We start from the raw sequence: 9,136 nt of genomic DNA on the forward strand, positions 1-9,136 counted from the left end.
ACACTCAGGCCTCTGTAGCACCTGTTGCACACTTGGATTAAAATGAATTGAAACCAGTGTGGCTTTGTGAGTTCGCCTTTACTGCATCTGCAAATATATACATGGACATAGCACAACGTTACACACTTTTGCAGTCTCACACAACTCTTATAGGCGCACTGCCTTATGGGTAGTCTTTAAACTCAAATAACTAATATTTCTTACAGGGTAACTGTCATGGTCCGCGGCCCGGCATCTGAGGTGCTGATGGGATGCCCACTCCCGTGGGCGTGGCCGCTGACTCCACACCTGCATCCCATCCCAGGCGATCACCAGGTGGACCATTTAATCCTGCCCAGCCTGCTGCTCCACGCCAGTCCGTAATCGTCCTTCAGCGGTAACGCACACCTACGGGAAAGTCCTTAGGCAATCCTATCCGTGTGAACTAGTACTAACTCTGCCTTGTATACCCAGATCACTGCTCGGCGTGTTTTGAGTCACCAGCCTGTCCACCTGCCTGTCCAGAATTTGGATCACGATCAACCCCAGCCGCCTCGCCCTTTCTGGAGCTTCTCCCCACGGACCCTCACCCCTCCCTCCGGTTCCCTTGGCCCCGCTATCATCGTAAGACGCATACACTACCTCCCCTCGTATGCTGCCGGTTTACCCGCACCCCAATAATCCTTTTTTCTTTTTCTGTTTCAGCCTCCCACGGTCCCGCTCTCGGCGTTTCCCGCGCGATTCTTCTCCCGGTCCCTCGGTTTCTCTGGTTCCGTGCGTTTTCTCCCTTCTACTCTCCCGGGACACTCTCAGTTATAATAAAGTTTATTTTTTCTCTCGTACCGCTGTGTGTGTGTTCTGCTCCTGGGTCCAGCTTGTGTGTTGAACTTCGGTTCTTGACAGTAACAATGAAATAAACAAACAAAAGATAGTGTGATCCACCAGTCTATATCTGCTGTGATTACAGCCCGGTACAGGTATAAATCCACAAAAGTGCCACAAGTTTTCCGCACAAACTAATGAATTAGATCTAGCTGCTAATCGTTAGCATCACGGCTAATTCACATCGCTACCAATAACTTATACACTAATGACACATAGTGGGGATTAACGACCAACTTTCCCACATTCTCTGCAACCCCGTGGACTCATCTTACATTTTAAGTTATTTACCATCTTGTATCTGCTTACCTGCAAATATATACATGGACATAGCACAACGTTACACACTTTTGCAGTCTCACACAACTCTTATAGGCGCACTGCCTTATGGGTAGTGGCTGGGCTTATTTACTCCCGCTAGAGCTGCTCATTTTCGGGGATACTCCCTCTTGTGGTGTAACAGAGGAATAACTATGCTTCCTGCACTATGTCATTTTTGGAGACTGGGGCACACATTATTTTACCACAATCAAAGAAAATACAGATTTGAACAATCAGACCATTTAACTAACTATAATATTGTAACTAGAGATTATGGGGGGTGTCCTGTTTTGTCCACAATGTCTTTCTTGTCCTTACACACCAACAACCATGCCACATTTAAATTTTCTTCAAAATTTTAAAATTGTACTCAGCTTGAATCATAAAAAAGCAGGAAAATAAAAAGTTATCTCTATTTTCTGTTGCCTACATTGTAGAGGGTGACTTTGCCTCTAAACAGGAAAATGAGCACAGTCAGAGGTCAAAGTGGAATTCAGCAGGTGGGGGTACTGGCCCAGTAATTTAATGGCTCAGTGTTGGGAAAAGAATCACAACTCACAATAATTTCTGGTGAGAGCTGCAGTAGATTTCATGATCAGCTGATTCTGCAGCTCTTTGTGGATGTACACAACTAAACTCTACACCAGGGGTTGGCAACCCTAGGCACACGTGCCAGCCGTGGCACACAAAGGGTTAACTGATGGCACGACCATAGCTGGACTGGCCATCGGGCATACCGGGCATTTGAAAAGTGGGCCGATGGTGATTTTCTGTTTTTATGGGCCGATGAGTTTTTTTTTGTAACAGTATAAATAATGAAAGGTGGTGGATTGGCCAGATGCTGGCCGGTGTGTAAAAATAACTCAGTTGTTTGGTGGTGGCTATGGCGGAGCTTCCACAGATTCAGTAACATTAGCAAGTGGTGGAGGCCAGCAGGTGGATGAGAGAAAGGGGAGGCAAAAGGAGAGACCCGAGGTGGGGCGGTCCAAGTGTCAGGTGAACTGAACTTCAGGTAAGAAGTTATGACCTGCAGTCTATCTGGGTCAGTTTATTTTCGTTGTTCTGAGTTTTTACAGAACAACGAAACTGCGTACTAGCTAGCATGACGGAGTTTCTATACAGCTGGGTGGGTGCTATGCTGTTACTGATAGTGAACTTTATTTATTTCTAAGGTTAGTTAGTAGAGTTGCCACTGTCCCATAAAAAGATGTAATCGTCCCGTATTCAGAGAAAATATCACGCGTTTTGTATTCAGCTAGAATGGAAAAAGACACAAAGCTGGAGTTATTCTGTCGTTACGCTGCACAGCTGTTTCTTCTTCTCATTCTCTCCCCCTCCTTACCCTGTTGCTACTTCAATCATGAAACTGATCAATGATCAGCTGTTCTCTCTTGTTTTTTTATCGCTCACTTTGCGCCAGAAAGAGGAAACCACCGGATGTCGCGTTAAACAACAGCAGCATGTTTAAGCTTGATAAGCAGTTGTTAGAATTTATTTAATATTAATTTCTAGTATCAGCTGATGTTTGCTGGAGCCACAGCTGTAGAAGCTGCTGGTTATGATATCGGTTTGGATATGTGGTGAGAGGGGAAACATGAAGATGAAACCAGGAGATGTCCTTACTGAATCATCAGAGCTGGACAGGTGATGGAGAAACAGGTTTACCTTTTAGGTGACATGGATGAGTTGAAGGGAAGTTATAAGGGAAGGAAGAAATACACGGATACATACGTAGAATCGAGACAGAATTCACAATGCGTTTTTGGGACTTTCAGGTGTTTGGACCAATTAATGCAAGTTAATGCAACATAATAACCAAATTAATGCAACATCGAAGCAGCTGGAATCCATAGCTGTGCGTGTTCACAGAGCTTGCATTTTCACCTGCTGGACATCACTACCTGACAAGTTTAACTGTCTTCAGAACATTGCAGAGGCCTTATTGACATATTCGGTTCTACATGTCTGTGTGAGCAGATTTTCTCTCACATGAGTGTCCTCAGGTAGCCGTCTGAATGCTGGACACTCGGAGACCTGTGTCTCTGAGTGGGAGACCAGAAATCAGATTAACATGTGTATTGTATAGGAATTTCTTTTACTTATGTATTAATCACATTATTTTGTTGTATAATGCCTTGGTGCCACTGGATTTTAACATGTCTGACACTCATACAGTAAGATAAATGATGGGGGTGTAGTAAGGAAGTTGGGGGAAGCAGACAACTCCACAGGAAGGATCTTTTGTCTCTGTGAGGACTCTGGGAGGTAGCAAGGGAGTGTGAACCTTAAGGTGTGAAACAGCTGTGTACTGCCTTTTGTTCCTGAAGAAGGTATTTAACTGAGAGCCATGTTAGGCTCAGGAGACTCTGCTGACCATCTGCCCCGCGGTCATGTAGGCTCTCCACAAGCTTGGTTGTCTGTTCTTTGTGTGTTTTGATTAAAGAAAGTTAGCTACCGCTCACCGCTCGTCTGCAGGCTTTATTTAATGGAAAACTTCCACAACAGTATTAACAGACATGCCATATTGGCTCAGTTTATTTTTCTTATCATTGTTGTGAGGAGACCATAAATAGCATTTGCATTTTCTGTTGTACAGTTCATTTGCTGTTATGGAGTTCTTTTTATGGATAAAAAGTATATTTTTTTTGTTTCAAAATAGCTGATAACTTCGCTGATAGCTGCCAACATCTGCGAGAAAATATAATTCTATAAAGTGGTTCTATATAGTGTGTAACGTGACTTCTGAGGAAATTTTAGATGGCACTCGTCATCAGAAAGGTTGCCTACCCCTGCTCTACACGATGTCAGCAGATATTTCATGAGTTGTGCTGACTGATTTCTATCCTCTACACTGACAGTACACTGTTTATGCTCTCATATTCTAGATGCAATAAAGTTGGTCTGAAGGTGGAATTCAGTGACTGAATTTAAGCATCAGCTTAAATGCTAATTTATATTTGCTATCCTTTATGTAACCTTTCCCTGACTGTGAAAGCAGCAGTCCAACACACTGTTCTTCACTTTAAACCCATCACAGTACAGCAAACTAACCTGTTTATCCTGCACTAACCTGTTTTTATTCAACCTTTAAATAACACAGTTAGTCTAACTCAGTTTCTTTTGCAGCACTTTTCACAATCTGAAAAAACTTACAGGCCCAAAATCTGATTTAGAAACATAACGACTTACATGTAAGCTTTACATTTCCAGTTTATCAAACACCACTGAGCAGTCTTCACCTTTAAATCTAACAGTGTGTTTAGCTAGAAACACACCGTGCAACATACTGCACACAATTTGTGTTTGCTGATATTTGTTAAACCGATATAAACACTACATTTGAAATTACCTGCCACCTAAAAAACGTAACTCCCTTTATGCTCAATTGTCTTCTGTAGATATGCTGAAGTACTTACGGACATCCCCTGGAGATTAATACATGGACAGGACTGAATTTCATGTGTTATTGTTTAGCCTCAAATTGGATTGATGTTTGAAGGCTGGCAGTTTAATGAAATAATAACTCCCCTCAGATGTGTTAAACCAAAAGTAACAAACCTGTTACTTTTCTGATGACAACAATGCGGAAAATACAGATATTTTTTTAACTCTTTTCTTTCATGCATGAATTATGACAACCTCAATTAGGATTTTTTTCTTAAGTATTTTTATTCATCTTCAGGCATGAAAAGATGAATAAAATGACTGATTATGGTTGTCATAATTCATGCATGACAAGGTTAAATAACAATAATTCTAATGAAACACGTCATACATCTATATTAACATTAAACGAACAGTGGGTGGCAGGGTATGGAGTGACACATCAGTGGTGGTTTATGTGCAAGTATACGGTGGCCCTGAGAGGCCAAACGGACTGCAAATTAAGAAAACACCAGCAATAAGAAAAAAATGGCCTGTATTTATATAGCGCTTTACTAGTCCCTAAGGACCCCAAAGTGCTTTACATATTCAGTCATCCACCCATTCACACACAGGTGATGGTAAGCTACATTGTAGCTGACAGAGGCGAGGCTGCCGAACACTGGCGCCACCAGGCCCTCTGACCACCACCAGTAGGCAACGGGTGAAGTGTCTTGCCCAAGGACACAACGACCGAGACTGTCCAAGCCGGGGCTCGAACCGGCAACCTTCCGATTACAAGGCGAACTGCCAACTCTTGAGCCACGATCGCCCCCACAAAACACTGCAAACGCACACAAAACACAACAGAAATAGGAAAGATGACAACGGGAATAGGAAAAACGAAAACAGAAATAGGAAAAAACACAAGTTAAGTGTTTCTGGGGAGACAATAACCCGACGGACCAGTTGCAGGAATCAAAATATGCTAAGAATTGTGCTGGGAGACACTTTAAAGAAGTGGAGGATCTATCGGTTTTGTGAGGAAAGAAAAAATGAGAGGTAAGAGTGTTAGCCTAACTATTATCATCAGTAATATATGAATCATGATAAAACATGCCTACTATGTTTTGGGTTCCTGCAACTGGTCCGTCGGGTTATTGTCTCCTCAGAAAAACTTAACTTGTGTTTTTTCCTATTTCTGTTTTCGTTTTTCAAATTTCCATAGTTTTTTGTGTGCTTTTGCTGTGTTTTTCTTATTGCTGGTATTTTCTTAAGTTGTAGTCCGTTTGGCTTCTCAGGGCCGCCGTAAGTATACCATCAACACTGACACAAATACAAGAAAAGAGCCTTTGAACAGCTGTCCACTGTAGTGACCACTGTGCGTGAAAGGGTTAAAATGTAGGGAGTAAAAGTAAAGAGGAGTCTGAAAAATAAATACTCAAGTAAAGTACACTTAGCTGAAAATTCTACTTTGTTACTGTACTTCATTACTTCCCACTTCTGAACAGGAGTACCGATTCAACAAGGGGACTATAAGATTTAACCTTTGCAGTCAATAGGTTTGAAATCTAATGTGAGAATTTTGATTGATATGTTAGTGACTGAATGAACTCTCCACCAACATTATCCAAACATCAGTCAAGATAACTAAGGAGAGCAGCATGCCACACGATGACCTAACACTTGCTAAGGCACTATTTATTTTTTCTAAAAAAGGCTAAGGTACTGTATTCATTTTTCCTTTGATTTCCCACTTTTTGTATATATCTGAAGAGATAAGTTTCAGAATAATATTTATGACACCGATGTGATTTAAAGTAAAGTGTTAAGGTGAAGGGCAAAAAGGACCTCCAAACCTCCATATCAGGTTAAAAACCTGAGTGGGAGTTTAATTTGTCTTCCAGTGCTCTGAGGAGCCACAGTATAAATGAGAAGGTAAGGAGAAAAAAAAAACCCCTGAAGCATTTATTTTTGATTGGCTATCTGTATATCACGGGTCTTTAAAATGAACATCAATTTCATCTCATCTATTGCTTGACAGAACTTAAATTGGATCCCAAAGAGAATAATATGATAGAAATGAAATCAACATTTCCATTTTTTGCTTCTCTGCCACCTATCAGAGTTGTTGATTCAATGACTAAAGACACATTTTATTTAAAATTGCAGGAACATACTTGGAAAACTTTTCAAATCAAAATTCAAACAAGTCTCACAGAAATGTCATGTGCTCAGCAGTTATTCACAGCTGTTATCATAAATGTCTAACAACGTCTGAGTTGAAATAGAAAGGCTCATTACTTTCATGCCACTGGCTTGTAAACTGCATACCAATTGTAATGTTCTTTTCTTCTGTTTTCATCCTGTTAGAGCATTTTAACAGCTTGGCATTTCCTTTTGAACAAACACCATTTTATGTAGATTCTAATTTCAATAAACTGCAGTGCACAGTGATGGCACTTACTCTATTATAAAACTATACCCTTATTTCCTACACAATTAACCTTGGGCTGATGCTAATTTAAGCCTTCAGTGCCCACAAGATTCTTCCTGGAAATTATTTGTAAACAGAACCATAAAGCTGTAGAGATTCAAGAGCAAAGGAATATGTATGTATACATTTTGTTTTTTCAAATCCCCCGGGTTTGCATTGTTCTTTGTTATTTTGCTGCACATATGAGAAGTGCACTCATTGCCTAGCCTCTATAATAACTGGTCTATAATTGGAAGCAGATGCAACACTCAGACTATTACACTGTTTAATTTTTAGACTTTTTGCATCTTCTGTATGTGATTGAATATATAATTATTTATATATAATTTTCTGTATAGTGTATGTGTGTGTGCTAGCAACAGTGTCTAATGAATATTCAGAGGAGATATTCTGCAGAACTGTCCCTCAGGAATCGGCTTGTTGTTGCACACATGGGAGGCTTGCAATACACCTTGACTACACTTGTCACACAGGGTTAGAGACTGACTGGTCTCTGGGGAAAAATGTATATTCCTCAATCACTTGAGGTTACTTGTGGTCACTTGGTGAAATACATTGCAAACAGGGATACAGTACTGGCCTGAAAGCCAACTTGCAATTGCTGTGGTCATTAACAGTTTGGCCATATCACCTGTAATTTGTATGGAACTCACCAATGATCCTCAAACCCAAAAGGAATAATAACCCACAAAAAGAAATAAACAGTCTCAAATTTTTATGTATATGAAGGATTGGCCTCACTGTGATATTCAGTAATTTATTTTACACAAAGTACATAACAACTGATTTATTTGTAGATGATCACTTATGTTTAGTATTATTTTATAATGGGGTGCCCTCGGCCTGGGGCTCGGTCACTCTGGCGCAGCTGGCTGCCGGCGGAGCTCACGGACACGTCACTGCAACCCCCCCTGGCTTCTGCTCCGTGGCTGATGAGTGACCCTTCATCTGGGACTCTCCTCAGCTCTTCTTGGGATAATGGCGCGGCTGCCCCTCTGTTGGTCTTCCTTGGTCTCTTGTGCTCTGGGGGCCTCTGGATGTCTGGAGTTTTGATCTCCTCCATACCTGCTTCATGCCCTGGAGGACGGGGCTGTGGCCCCCCCACACCCTCTAGCAGATCATTACATGAAGGAACCTTTTAAATACAAGCGCGCTCATGCTCACAGGTGTACACACGGGTGATCACACACACAAACGACACCCTTTTTGGCTCCTACCTCAAAGCACACTGTGCGCTGTCGATCTGGTGATTGATATATGTATTTTTTTGTCTGCTTATTTTGTTGGTTTTTGTTTTTTTGCCCTTTATCCCCATCCCTCTTCCCCGCTGTTTTTCTTTCCCTCTTTCTTTCTCCCCTTTCTTTTCCTCAGTCACGTCTGTCCCGTATCTAGCAAGTGAAAATAAAATAAAACAAACAATAAAAGGTGAATCAATTAGACCATTACGGCAAGGCTGGGATGGTCCATTTGGTAAAGTAAATCCATTGGGCATCTTTCTTCGCCTTTAGACAATAATTCTGATGGCAAAAGAGCCAAACGGGACAGGCAAAAAAAAAAAAATTATTTTATAATTACGAAAAAAATGGGTTTCACACATTTGTTTTTAAACTTAAATTCGTCAAATTGAAAATGCATAAAAATAACATATTAATAATTAATATATGATAATTTATGTGATTTAATAAAAGATATATAAATGTTTTTTAAACAATATTCAGTCAAATATAGAGCTTCAGTTAAATCTTTGTTTACACCAGAGTCCAAAGTTTTCGGAAAAGAAGTTGTTTTCATTTTCACATACTAGACCTTACACTATTTTGGCAGGCCAAGCTAAAAGAAGAAAATACTGACTCCATGCTGAGCTAATATATACTGCCTCGTGTCAGGTTGCGTAAATCACAGGGGTAATCATTAAGATAGTTGAAGTATTACACTGTGTGCTCTGTGATTATGCTCTAAAAACAAATGATGTGGCGGATGTATTAATATGGTCCAGTGGTGTTTTTAGATCAGGAGGGGGCGAGGGAAAAAGAGAGAAAGAGGGAGACAGAGAGAGAAAACAACCTGCGGCTCAGTCCTTTGATCATCAGTGAT

General features: G+C 40.8%; 1 long non-coding RNA gene across 1 annotated transcript; it reads left to right on the top strand.

Annotated features, from left to right (window-relative positions):
• Positions 1 to 241: 241 nt before the first annotated feature.
• On the top strand, positions 242 to 875 carry LOC113036962 (uncharacterized). The gene is made up of 3 exons (XR_003274530.1): positions 242 to 376; positions 454 to 603; positions 685 to 875. It is a non-coding gene; the product is annotated as an uncharacterized LOC113036962 (long non-coding RNA).
• Positions 876 to 9,136: the final 8,261 nt, after the last annotated feature.

This window comes from Astatotilapia calliptera, chromosome 14 (assembly GCF_900246225.1).
Source record: "Astatotilapia calliptera chromosome 14, fAstCal1.2, whole genome shotgun sequence".
Lineage (NCBI taxonomy): Eukaryota > Metazoa > Chordata > Actinopteri > Cichliformes > Cichlidae > Astatotilapia > Astatotilapia calliptera.